The following is a 13,992-nucleotide window of genomic DNA, read 5'->3' on the forward strand; positions in this document are numbered from 1 at the left end:
TCCTTTAGATATAGGTCATGATAGTGATGGGAAGAATAGAATTGAGAAGCAACTGGAGAAGTTATTTTAATATTGGGGCCCATGATGTTTAAAAAATACGTCCTTATGAGTTGGACTTGGCTCAGACATGTCTGATGATAGATTTAAAACTATTAATAGTGCAGTGCATCATAAGATTGCATGGGCCTATACAGATAGAAAGGCAGCGCGACATAGGAGCACTATAGTGGAAGGATGTGTGAGCATGAAGTGCAATGGGAACCCAGAAAAAAGCATGCATTAGGGAAGGTTCCTGGAGGAGGTGATGCTGAGCCTACCTGACCCTTGGAATACAAACAAGAATTAACCACTTTGAAGAGAAGGAAGGGTATTTCAGGCAATGAGAAAAGTGACCAGAAAAAAAAAAATCTTGAAAGAGAGGTTTGACATGGCTGGGAAAATGGTGTGGTTGGACTGGGAGGAAGATGGCAATAGAGGTCAGGACAGGTATAGGTAAGAGACACTGGTGACCTAATAATGCTAGGAGAGACATGAACCTTGTTGGACCTAAGCAAAAATGCCACATTTCCCACATTTTTTATGTCACCCAAAAACATCTCTTTATTCTTAATTTTTCCTTTTAAAAATCAAACTCTGTATCTTGCTCTCTCTTGTCCCCTCTTCCCAGGGAGCAGATTGAATTTTGCACAAAACCACTAGAAATCTCAGGCAGCATCTGCCTTTGAGGCTTCTCTGGCAAAGATGGGTTGTGAATTCAAAATGACCGGCTTGAGATCACAGGCCCTTCATCTTTAACTCCAAGAAAAGAGCAGAATTCACCTGACCAGGTGAATAATTGCAGACTATGGACATCTTGATTCGGAAGGGCTTTGTCTTCGGGGAGTAAAAGGGACACACTCCACTACTGGCATAGAATCAGAGTCCTGGAAGCTACCCCATCAGGCAGCCCTCAGACACCACCTCTTCCACTCCTTACTCTCCTGAGGGGATAGGACTCATCCAGATTCTCAGTCTGGGTCTTGTGATTTGTCTCTTCCAAGCAGAGTTTAGTGGTGAGAATTCTGACTGATTTTGTGTCTATTAGCTACTTGAACAGTCAATGGCAAGGATATTATGGATACATTGTTTAAATTGTCTAAACTTTGGATTTCTCATCCGCAAAATGGGGAAAATAATAACCTGAGAGAGCAGAGGGCTCCTTTGTGGGTGTCCTGGCATCATGCATAGCAGGAACAAACTCTTTAAAAAAAATCTACCAGAAATCTTTCCTGTTGCTCCTGGGGGTAGTCATTTTTGCAGGAAGACTGTGCTTTTGGTCTTGGAGAAGCCTTCTGATGGAATTTTGGGTTATATAAAGGTGATGCCCAGCTCCTGTTTCTCAAATGGTGAAGTTGAGATGATGAGAAGATAAACCTCTTTGCCTGGGAAATGCCAATTGAAGGGACAATTTGCTGGACTGGTGCCAGCATGGGAATTGGCTGGCATGGCAGAAAGCATTGGTGTTCTTTGTTTCTCCTTGCTGGTCCAGGAGGAAAGTAACTTTTCCGAGGTGACTAGATGGTGTGGCATGCCAGAAGGCTACTTGGACGCTGATGGGAGGACAGATGAGGGCACTGGAGGTGGGGATTTTTTCCCCTTTTACTTTGAGTTCCCAAAAAGTTTTGAAGGTATATTTCAAAATAAAAACACATTTTCAAAGACCCTTCATGATAGGGGGACCCCTGTAATATGGTGACAGGCAAGGAGAAGGGAGTCTAATGAAAGTGGGGCCAGAGGCTTTCCCCATTGGGGCTTTATCAGGAGCCATAATACCTAGTGTTCAGTTGAAGTTTCTTTCTTTTTCCTTTTTCCATGTTTTGCTTTCTGATTATTCTCAATTTCTCACCAACATTCTGCTAAACATTAATTCTGCCGTCTCTTACTAAATGTTGAAGAATTAAGTCAGAACTAAAGTCTAGACTTAGGGCAAAGGGTTCTGGGGAGAATGCATTTGTATAGTGCAAGTCTGGAGTTAAGACACAGCTGGATTGAACCCAGAAGTGGACAGGGCACTGAACGAGGGCCTTGCTGAACAGGGAGTATGTGGGATACATTGGTAAAAACATTTCTCTTGGCCTTTGGGGAATACTAGGGCATGGGAACCTGACGGAAGGACAGACTTTCTGGAGTCACCCAGGAATGGGGCTTGAACTCTTGGGTTGGGAGTTGTTGGCGTTTTGCAGAGCTAACTGGTTTCTGCCTTTCTCATTCAAATTCTGAGAAATAGACATAAGAGTTGAGGTGCAATGTCGAGGGTGCTATCAGCAAAGGAGAGCAGATGCAGCTAGCACCAGAATGAGAGTCACAACCTGCCTTTCTAGTCTAGATGGGGCCTGATTGAAGGAAGACTTGGATCTGCAGGACAAATCCTAGAATGGAGGATCACAGAACCCCTCAGCCTGACAATTGCAGAGGCTCAACAGCACTGAGGGAATTTAATTCAAGGTAATGGACCAATAGATTTCACATTCTTGCTATGGCACCCATCAAACAAACTACCCCTCCCACGTGAAGAAGCCTGGGAGAGGATGAAATAAAGGGCAAAAGGGCCTTCTTGTATGTGTTAAGAGTAAGGATGATGTTGGAAGGAGGGAGAACCCAGAAACCTACATTTACAATGATAAATGATGAGAGGCAGATGTGGGGTGGTTAAAAGCATAAACCACCCTGGAGTTGATTCCTGACTCTGCTACTTACCAGTGGTGTGACCTTGAGCACCTTACTTAATATTTCTGGAATCCGGTGTCCCCATCTGTGAATGGGGGGGATAATAATATTAACTTCATTTTTTATTTGACTGAATCTGCATTGTTGTAAAGACTAAGTTAATGCATGTACAGCTACCAGATCCATGTTGGCTCATTGCATTAACTCTTATGAAGGCTAAGGTGCTCAACACAGTTCCTGGCTGGCGGTCAGGAAATATTGGTGGGACTCACTGTTTTATCTTCAGAGGGAAAATTATCACTAGATATCCTGACAGTGAGTAGGAGTTGCCAGTGGGAGGAGAGCTGGTTCTGGGCATGGGCTACTTTTCAGAGACGATATAATAGATTGTTCCAATAATAGCATTTAGAGAGAAATTCTTTCCCTAAATGGGGCCAGTGATTTACTCTCTGGGTGTAAGTATATAATGTCGCTAATGTAGTGTGTGTGACCCTAGGTCTTCTAAACTTTCAGTGTCTGTGGGTTATAGCAATCCCTGGCCGCTCCTGAATGTCTGGAGACAAGGCCTGTCTCTCTTGCCTTCACTCCGGCCCCCTTCCCTGCAGCCTCCTAATGAAATGGCAGCCCCTGGTGGAAATTCTGAGCTCTCAGAGCCTTTGCCAATGGGAGGCTGGGCTTGAGTTGCCCGATTACTTAGTGCAGGACAAGGCAAGAGGCCAAGGTGATTTCCTCTCTTTTACTGCATCATAAAAAAGCATCTCATTCTTCAGGCGACACCTTTTGACTGCTTATGTCCAGGCCATGATTAGCAGATAATCTCCTGAAGGTCTGTGGTCCATGCACGCCTGCAGCCCAGCTGCCAAGACCCACCTGAGGGAGGAAAGAAAAGGTCTGTGATGGACACCCCTTCTCACGGCCCCAAGGGCTCACCTCCTTGAAGTTGCTCTTTCTGCCTGAGGGGTAATCCCAGACTTCTCCTCCTTGCTGGCTTGGTTCACCCGCTGCCATATACCTTCTCAAAGAGAAACTTGCCCCTGATCACCCAGATTCTACGAAGAGAGATCCTTATTCTCTGACTAAATCATAGAAATATTGAGCTGAGAACTTTGAAAACTGTCCAGTAGTAAAACCCTTCCATTTTACTGAGAAGGAAATTGAGGCTCAGAGACATCAAATAACTTTTTGAGGGTCACACCACAAAGAGATGGCAAAAGAAGGACAGAAACCCAGGTCTCCCGACACCCATTAGATGGAGCTATGGTCTACACTCAGCTGACTGTTATTTGGGACTTTTTCTTGGCTGAGTGTTTATATCAGAGCCACTCAGCAAATGCTTGCTGAGATGGGACCTGAGATCCCAGGAGACTGGCCCTGGAGCCACCCTGGGAAATCATCAGAGCTGCCATGTTGCCAGTTCAGCTCAGCAGGGACATTAGGAGGGAGCAGGAAGGTTCATGACAGGCAACCCATAGAGCAACCAATGGGAGCCTTACCTTTCTTAGCTCTGAGCACATCAAAATTCTGAGACTCTCTGGCAGCATCCAAGCAAGCATGACCACTCGCTTTCCCAGCCTGGCGACAGCATAGTAGAGAGAGCAGTATGGGCTCGAGTCTGAGACAGACCTGAGTTCCAGTCCTGGCACTGCCACTTTCTAGCTGTGGGACATTTGACAATATAAGTCATCTCTCTGGATCATGTTTTAAAAATAAATAATAATGACAGACATTACAGGCTTCTGTGAGGTCTAAGAGGGATTCTTCATAGAGTACTCACTACAGTTATTATTATTATCTCTCCTACTGCATGAAACTAGGCAGACCACAACCTTTGTGAGTCTCAAATTTGTCCTCTAAAATAGTGAGATTATTCCTGCTCCATGGGCTTAACCAAAAGTTCATGGAAAAGCACCTAGTGGGTTTTCCAGTTCGCATTAGTTTTCTTCGCTTCATATTGCAAGTCCAAGAGGCAGCTCTGGTAGCAGAAAGAAATGCAAGTTAACCGAAGGTTAAGGCTCAAGTTCTATCACTTCCAGCATACGCACTAACACATCTGTATCTACATCAGTATCTTGACATACATGCTCCCAGTCATTTTTTTCCTTTTTTAAGACAAAGACTGATCTTTCTACTATATTTGAAAAAAGGTTTACTTTCATGAAAAATAATTAATAGAAAAAAGTTAAAAGATGAATGTAGTAAAATAAACCCAAATACTACTCAGAAATAACTCTCCTTGAGAATAAATAAACATCATCAGTATTGTTTTTTTATTGATATACATACAAATCTAAAAACACTTTAATAAAAATGAGTTCATAACTATAAATGCTATTTTAAAATATGAAGCATTATCTTTAACTTTACTGAAATTTAACAGAAGAAAAGTATACCAAAATAAAACTATAGAAATTAGTGAATAAATTCCTCTGTACTGTATTTTATGAAATACAGTACATAGTATTTTATGAAAAATATTTTCAGGTTAATTAAAATGATTATCTAAAACATCAAAATGTAGAAATCATCATTTCTTCTGAAACTACATGGTTCAATTTTAGTATCAGCTGTGTTTGGGCGGTGGAAGATAAGGGCATTAGTACTCAGATTTTTTCCAGCTTCTTTCCCAACAAGATGCGAGTCTTGTTAGTTACCTTGTTATTTTTACACTGTTCAGATATATGGTTCCCAGGCTCTACTCTATGACTAGAATAGTTTCCACATTTCATGCAACTGTTTAATCCTGGATCCCCTTGATTGCCTTCTATGGGGCAGAAGGTAAAAAACCAAAACGAAAAACAAACCAACCCAAAACAAAACAAAACAAAATAGTAAAATATAGGGTGCCATTTTTTAGCACAAAAGCCAAAAGTAAAGCAAGGTAAGAGAGACCACAAATGCTGGAGCAGGGTGGGGCAGACGCTGTCACAGTAAGTAAGGCGGACGGAGCAGGCTTCATAGAGAGGTATTGTGGTATTGTTTAATTTAGTGTACACAGGAAACAGGTTTGTTACCTACCACTAATGCTTTTTCATGATATTTCAATTTCTAAGTTTATTTCTATTCTTTATTTCTTAACTGGATGAAAATTATTGTCATATAGTTTTGTTCAAGAAGGGCTCATGGGTGCTGTATTCCTGGATTTTCATGAGAGTTCATTGCTTTTTTATTTAATACCATTCTTGTATCCTGGGTGCACTTTCTTTCCCTTAGACACTGTGAACACTGTCTTTTGGCATGAAATGTTGTGTAGGGGAGGCTAGGGTGAGCCTGATTTCAACTCCTTATAATGATATACTTTTCCTGACTGCATAAATGTTTGAAGTGCCATTATTTAACTAACTTGTAGGTATCTATCTTGAACTGTCTGCATTAAATTTTCCTGGAACATGGTGTGTCTTTCAACTTGCATACTCAATTTTTTTTCTTTATTTAGATAATTGTTAAAATTTTACTTTTGGATTTGCATACTTATTTATTAGGTGTTTTACAAAATATATTAGCTTCTTTGTACTTTCTCTAATGTCTTTGTATTAATCTACATTTACTGTAATTACCTCAGACTCTCATCCATACAAATAATTTATTTTTAGTGGAATATACCTGTTCCTTGTTATCTTAATTTTTGCATTAGTTCTGTAATGATGTGGTTTGGGTCCTCAATTTGTTTCCTTAGATCCTCAATTTCCTTTTTTCTTTTTAATCTTATTATCCTGTCTTTCAGTCCTTATGTTTCTGAATTTATATGCTTATTAAGATGTTATAAAACATCAAATAATTGTGAAGAATTTCCTTTTGTTCTTTTACTGTTTTCTCCTATGTTAGTTCTTTGTTTCCCTCTTCCTCCCTTTCTTCCTTCCCTCCCTTCTTCCCTCCTTCCTTCCTTCCTTCCTTCCTCTCTCTCTTCCCTTCCTCTCTCTCTTCGCTTCCTTTTACTTTTTGTCTTTTTTTCTCTTTCTTTCTTCTTTCATAATAGGTCTGCATAGTTTGTTTCTAAATGGGAAGGATTTTTATGAATGCTGCTTCAACTCATCAACATACCATCTGTTGGAGCTCATTATAAGGTATTTGATTCCATTTCTCTGCCATAGGAAGTATCATCTGGGGAATACAGTCAAACTTATCTTTGCAGCCTAAGACTCTGGAGGAACCTTGGGACCTTCATTTCTAAATGTTTCCCCTCTTCATCCAGTATGGTGGGCTAAGATAGAGGATTTAGACAGGAACCACATGGGGCACAGACAGAGACCAGTGGGGAAAATGAGAGGGCTGGAAGCCACAGGAGCCTGAAGAAACTGACTTGAGGAGGCAGGAGTCCAACTTTTAGTATCCACGTTGGAAATTTAGAGTCAGTATCTACAAACTGAGAGCTTATCTTCTTAAGATAGACAAAAACTGGTATTTAGTCCAGGCTCTGCATTATACTGGGTTTGTAATCTTGATCCTCTGTTTTCTCATCTGTAAAATGGGGTTCATAATAGTGTCTTTCTCATTGAGGATTATTATGAGAATTAGATGAGGTAATTAAAGCATCATTTACCTCCGTGCTGACAGCTTTAACAGATGTTAGCATTTCCTATCAGTATAGTCTATGATACATCGATAGGCATTGATATCTCATCTGATCAGAAGATGGCACTGAATAGCAGAAATATGTATTGAAAGTGACCCAAAGTTCATTTGTGCCAGCCACAGCATTCGAGGCTATTGGTTAGTCATTCACAGTAGGACCCCAGACTCTGGTCAGGGGGCCATGGAGCTCAATGTCTCTTCTCTGCAGTGTTGGTAAGAGGTGAGGGAAAAAGAGGAACTTATGAGAGTCAAATAAGGTGTCTTGGCTTGGCCCAGTGCTTTTCCAAGTGTGGTCCCCAGATTGGCAACATCAGCATCACTTGGGTATTTGTTAGGAATGCATATTATCAGGCCCCCGCTTGAGACCTATTGAATCAGAAGCTCAGGAATTGAGATGCGGAAGTATGTGCTTTAACAAAGCCCTCTGGGTGATTCTGATGTTCACTAAAGTTTGAGAACCATTCTGTTTTCTCCAGTTGGGCTAGTATTTAGGGAAGTGAGTTGCCAGGATAAGAAGGCAATAACCCTGAAATGCCTTTGTCAACATCTCAGAAACTTGAAGTAGACTGTGAGTGAGTTATGCTTGTTAAAAGTCAAGGTCCATTATATATATAATATATGGTGTGTGTGTGTGTGTATATATATATATATAAATAAATCGTGTATATTTCTTGAATAAATATATTTATCAAATTTATCAAATAAATATACAGTGTCAATTTATTCCTTTAAATGCAATCAGCCCTCCATATCCATAGGTTCTGCATCTGTGGAGTCAAACAACCATGGATAAAATATATTTTTAAAAATAAATGGTGTCTATATTGAACATCTACAGACTGCTCTTGTCATTATTCCTTAAACATTACAGTGTAACAACTATTTACATAGCATTTGCATGGTATTAGGCATTATAAGTAATCTAGAGATGATTTAAAACATACAGGAGGATGTGCATGAGTTATATGCAAATGCTACATCTTTTTATATAAGAAAGTTGAGCATCTATAGATTTTGGTATTCATAGGGGGTCTTAGAACCATTCCCCAGAACACCGAGGGACACTATATATTTTTGCTTCACAACATCTTCATCTTTGTAGATGTGGAATGCTGTGATGTTTGGCTATTTTTTTAGTGAACTATAATTTTGATTATAAGGAGATACAAATATGGAAAAACACTTGACTCCCATTTTTAGTTATGGTAAAAGTCTGGAGCTTTCCATGAAACCAGAGTATCATCTGCCATCTGGTGGTAACATATCCCATTGACAGGTTTCAACAGCAATCATCACAAGCCAAAGATTTCAGAGAAGTAGAGATCAAGGGGAAATCTGGGGTCTGAAGAACTTAGGGAAGGCTTCCCATCATGTCAACTCACTATGGTTTCCTCTTGGAGAAGTGAGGGGCGTGGAAGAGAATGTGGACTTTAGAGTCAGTTGGATCTGGGTTATACCTTAAGTACCTTCAGAAAGGTACTTAATCTGAGCCTCAGTTTCCTCATTTTGAAATGGAGATGATAGCAGTGATAATGCTTCCATCTCTAGATTATTGTGGGGGTCAAATGAGGGAACTGGTGAGAAACAGCTGGATGTGTTTTGAAAACTATTAAGAGCTGCCCAGATGTGAGTTGTTTATTATTTATGTTTGAAATTTGGTCTTTAATTCTGGAATGTAATGTCCTCTGTTGGAGGAATTCTAGATATTAGCAAGCAGGTGGAGGAGATTTTTGTTGTTTGGGTTTGTCTTTAATTCTTCTTAAAGGACACAACAGAGGGAGAATGTGCCCTGAGATTACCTCAACCACGAGTTTACTCCTGTGGACTGTTTATAATGAAGGAGGAATGAGCAACCAACTCCATCCCCCATTGAAGAGGAAGGAAGAAGCCCCAGGATCCTGGACCGTGTCGTTGTGTTGACTCTCGTCCTTGTGTTATCTCTACCTTGGGGAATGAAGGATAAAGAGAAAGAAAAATGGATGGAAGTTTGCAGGGACAAAGGTGGGAGTAAGGAAAAGAAAAAGGAGAAGAAGAAGGAAGGCAAGACAGAGGGTGGGGAGGAGAATTAGTACCAGAGAGGATCAGAATGAGAGGGAAGGGGCACTTGGAAGAAACCAGGTTAAGAGAAGGGTCAAATAGAGGGAAGAAACTAGAACATATGCCCTGGTGCTGTTGCCTTAGTCAGTTCTAGGCCTTTCCAACTGGCAGCACTTTCTGTGAGTCGGCTTTTTGCGACTGAAACACTTCTTTCTTCGGAGACCTTGTGCTTTTGTACATGTGAAGTGTTTGGATCCAATGTGCTTAGTGAAAGAGAAGAGTCAGACATTGCTGGAAAAAGAGACCAGATGTCTTTGAAATCATCTAAATTGTCTCTATTTTTAAAAAAGTTACTCTTTCCATTGCTGCCAGATCTGAAAGTCCAATTTGCCAGGATAATATATCCGGTGTGGATAAAGATTTCCAAACTTGAAGTGTTTGTTGCTTAGCAACCCAGAGGCATGAAGGGCTCACTTGGGCTCGGCCATTCAACCTTTTGGGGAGACTAAGGTTTCCTCTGCAGTGGGCAATGGGTTAAGGATTCACATGGGGCCACTCAGGCCTTGGGCCCCACACTGTGGGGCACCTCTGTCCCTCCCGCTCCAGATTTCTTCCCAGGTACTTGAGGCTAATAAAATTCAGAGAGAGAAAGGGAAGCAGGAGGAGACTCAGAGAGAAAGGGAACAACTGAAGGAGAAAGGTCCCAGGGCCAGAAGGCATTGAGAAGAAAAAAAAAATGTGTCTATGACTTGATATTTGGCCTTCAGCATAGATCCAGATAGCTACTTGTTAAGTGGTTTTGAATAAAGCTATGTTTGATCTTTATAAAGGCATAAACATTTTAAAACTATGCACATTATTATTATTGCTATTTTCCCTATTATTGTTTAGGAAGAATGTTTTTAGTCACTAGATAGTGATTTGAGCATTTTTCCCTTTATTGATCCAGGATCCAAGCAAAAGTTTAAGGCCTCAAGTTTCAATGGGGACTTGTCCATCCACTCATCTGTATTCTGCTGGGGACTGGGGAAACAAGGAATGGACATTATAGTTGTTTTCCTTATATCCATTCCACCTTCTCTCTATAATTACTCTGATTTTTGGTTCAGTTTCCAACTTCCTGCCTCAACATAGTTCTTGCACTGGCAGAAAGGTGACTCTAGATCTATGGCTTGTGGTTCAGACTGGGGAGTGTGCATAATCTCTCTTCTAGCCATCATTATTGGTTCAGGGATAGGTCCATGACCCAATTCTGGCTGTTGAGCTACAAGAAGAGAATTTTGCTGGGGGTTTCTGGGAGAGCTTTTTCTAACTCATCTGGGAAAATATCTGGGTGTGGTCTTATTTTGTTCTCCTTGGATTCCTACTTACGTTTTGGAACTATGGGGGAGAGAGAGAGCTTTAGGGTGAAGCTGAATATATGATGGGCAGGGTGAAGAGAGGAAATAAATGAATGAACGGACAAACAAATTCTAGGTGACATGATTAGGCTACTGAATTGAACTACTCCTGAAATCCAGCTTTTTCTTGAATCTCCAGTTATAGTACCAATAGTTTTCCTTCACTGTATAAGCTAGTTTAGATTCGATTTTCTGTTACTCAGAATCAAACATTCCTTACTGATATAATAACATTTACTGAGTACCTACTATATGCATGGCATTCTATAAAATGCTTTCCCGTATATTATTCTCACCTAATCCCCATGGTAAACTGGCAGGGAAGGCATAACATTATTCAGCTGAAGAAAACTTCAGAAAGAACCAAAACAGAAGTGGTTTGTGGCAGAGCTGGGCTTTTAATTCAGAGCAGTCCGACTGCAGAGCTCAGGATCCATACTCATACTCGGACTCTCAGCTGAGAGCAGAGGAGATCTGCTCTGAACAGAGGCAGGAGGAAGAACTGAAGTCTGACACCAAATCTGAGCTGTCAACTGACAAGATTAGCGAAGGTCAAAGTGAGAGTGCTATGTAGAATCTGCAGTAAGTTCAGATGAACTGGCCTGTTTAGGGTCCTCATATGGAAGGTATCCTCTGACACTACATGGCCCCTCTATAGCCCAGCTATGCTTACTTTAAGGACCTAGCACCCTGGATGTCTTGAGAAATAACAACATAGTAATAATTTTCCATTTATGAAAATGTAAAGGCCTTTGAAATTTTATTTTATTTAACCCATGTTTCCTGACTTAATGTCTTTCCTTCAATCTTCCTTTTCCAAGTTAAGATAAGTCAGCAAACTCATGGAATGACAGGCCCACTGGTATATAATGATATTAGTTAATGTTCATTGAGTATTTACTCTGTGCTGGGCACTCTTCTAAGTGCCTTCCATATGCAGTAGCTCACAGATTATGAAGAAGCGTATTGTCACCCTCCTATTACAAATGTAGACGCAAAGACTCAGAGAGGTAAAATAGCTTGCCCAAGGTCACACAGTTAGATCTTACACTCCTAACTATGATGCTATATTGGCTTTCCATGTAGATAGAATGAACAAAGCCTCTTGCCAAGGTCCTTGGCAAGCAGAATATAGTAAGTTTAGTAATAGATAGGGCATGCCAGACTCTAAGTGCCAGAATAACATCATTCATGGAAATGAACTGAGTGTGGTTACAAAATTACAAGATGAATTTTATTTTTTTAAAAAAAACAACATCCCTTGTCATGCATATTACTGTTATATTTTCAAAAGTTATCCTCTACCTCATAGCCTTATTTTGGGAACTAAATAAATGGAAAAGACTATATTAAAATCATTGAAAAAAAACAACGAGAAGAGACTAGCCCTGCTAGACATTATACTATACAGCAGTAACAATTAAAACAGCATAATTCTGTGAACAAAAATAGATGAATAGATCAGCAGAAAATAACAGAACACTCCTCCATACTATTATTTGATATATAGTAGGCGTAATATCTCATTTGTGGAGAGATGGGCAAAAGATGGTACCTGAAAACATATTAATTTAGATTTTTCTTCCTACCTTACAACATTAAATTCTGAATAAATTAAAAAATAAAATGTAAAAAACTGAGGCCACAAAAAATATCTAAAAGGAAATTTATGATCACGATTAGAGAAAGTTTTCCTAAATATTGCATCAGCAGCTGAAACCATAAAAAAAGTATATACATTTCACTATATAAAAATGAAATATTTCTGTATGGCAAATGCACTGTAGAATATGTGAAAAACAAAGGGTTCATAGCCTTCATACTTAAAGAACTCTTATAAAGCAGTAAGATAAAAAAAGGGAAACAAAGTAATATAAAACAAGAGCCAAAATGTCAGGCCACCTTCATAAACTGTTAATGAAAGTATAAATTTGCATATGATGAACTACAATGTGGCAAAACACATCAATGACCTTAAATATTTGGCCCAGCAATTTCCCTTTCAAAAATTTATCTTAAGAGAATGATAAGACAAATATGCAAAGGTATTTGTGCAAAGGATGATCATCACATTATTCATGATAATTTTAAAAATTGAAATCAAGCAAAATGTTTGAAGAGAGAATAGATTAAATAAATGATGGCATCTATCCATTCAAAGAACATGTAATAGGATTAATAAGGATGATATAGACATAGATTTGCTGAGATAAAAATACATTCTGGACTGTGGTTAAGTGAAAAAGAAGGTTACCAATATGTATAAAAATATTATCATATTTGGTGGAGATATAACCCTCTTCTTCTATGTATCAACATGCTTGGCAAGCTATTCATCTAAAAAACCAACATATGTATATACCTATTATATATAATACATATATATATTTAAAAATAAATATACATTTATATATCAAAATATAGAAACTTAAATGCATCAGCTATTTATTTTGTATGTATCACATATTGCATTAAAAAAACCCTGAAGATGTGCCTATAAATCACAAGACAATTTTTTTTTCCCTTTTTCTCACATGAGTTGCTGACTGGCCCATTTATTTGCAATGAAGAGTGTGGGCTTCAGAACCACACTGATCTGGGTTGAAATCTCAATTATTTTGATATACCAACTGAAATATCATAGGCACTTCTCTTAACATCCCTAAGACTCAGTGTTCTCACCTGCAAAATGACAAAGTATTTACCTTATGTAGTTATTACGTAGACTACAGTAAAATGATAAACTGCTACTCAGTGACTGGCACACAGAAGACTCCCAATAAATTGCGATAAATATTAATACTATCCTTCTTGAATACTCAGTTCAGATATCTCTCTGGATGTTGTTACCAACTATCCCCAGACAGTGGGTTCTCATAGCTTTTTATGACTACCTGTTACTTCTCACTCTGTTTTTACTCATTAGATATAAGTTCCCAGAAGCCAGGGATCAGGCCTACCCATCGCTGTTCCTAAGTACTTAGCTCAGTGTGTGGCACATAGGAGGCTTATGCTAAATGTTTGTTGAATGAAAAAAAAAAAGAATAAATAGCAATTATGATCAATGACAACAATGTTAACATGAGTAAACATTTCTTTAGGGGAATAATTGGTGGCATATACTCACTACGGTGCTTTTAAAAAAAACTTACCTGCACATTATTTTGGAATCTCATTTTATAAAGAAGATAGTGTGTTATAACAGCAGCAGTAGCAAATGTTTATTGAGCACTTACTATAATTGCACTTAATCCCCTCAAAAGACAAATGATGAGGAAAG

This window comes from Aotus nancymaae, unplaced genomic scaffold (genome assembly GCF_030222135.1).
Source record: "Aotus nancymaae isolate 86718 unplaced genomic scaffold, 86718_ANA_hifiasm-v0.15.2.pri h1tg000059l, whole genome shotgun sequence".
Classification (NCBI taxonomy): domain Eukaryota; kingdom Metazoa; phylum Chordata; class Mammalia; order Primates; family Aotidae; genus Aotus; species Aotus nancymaae.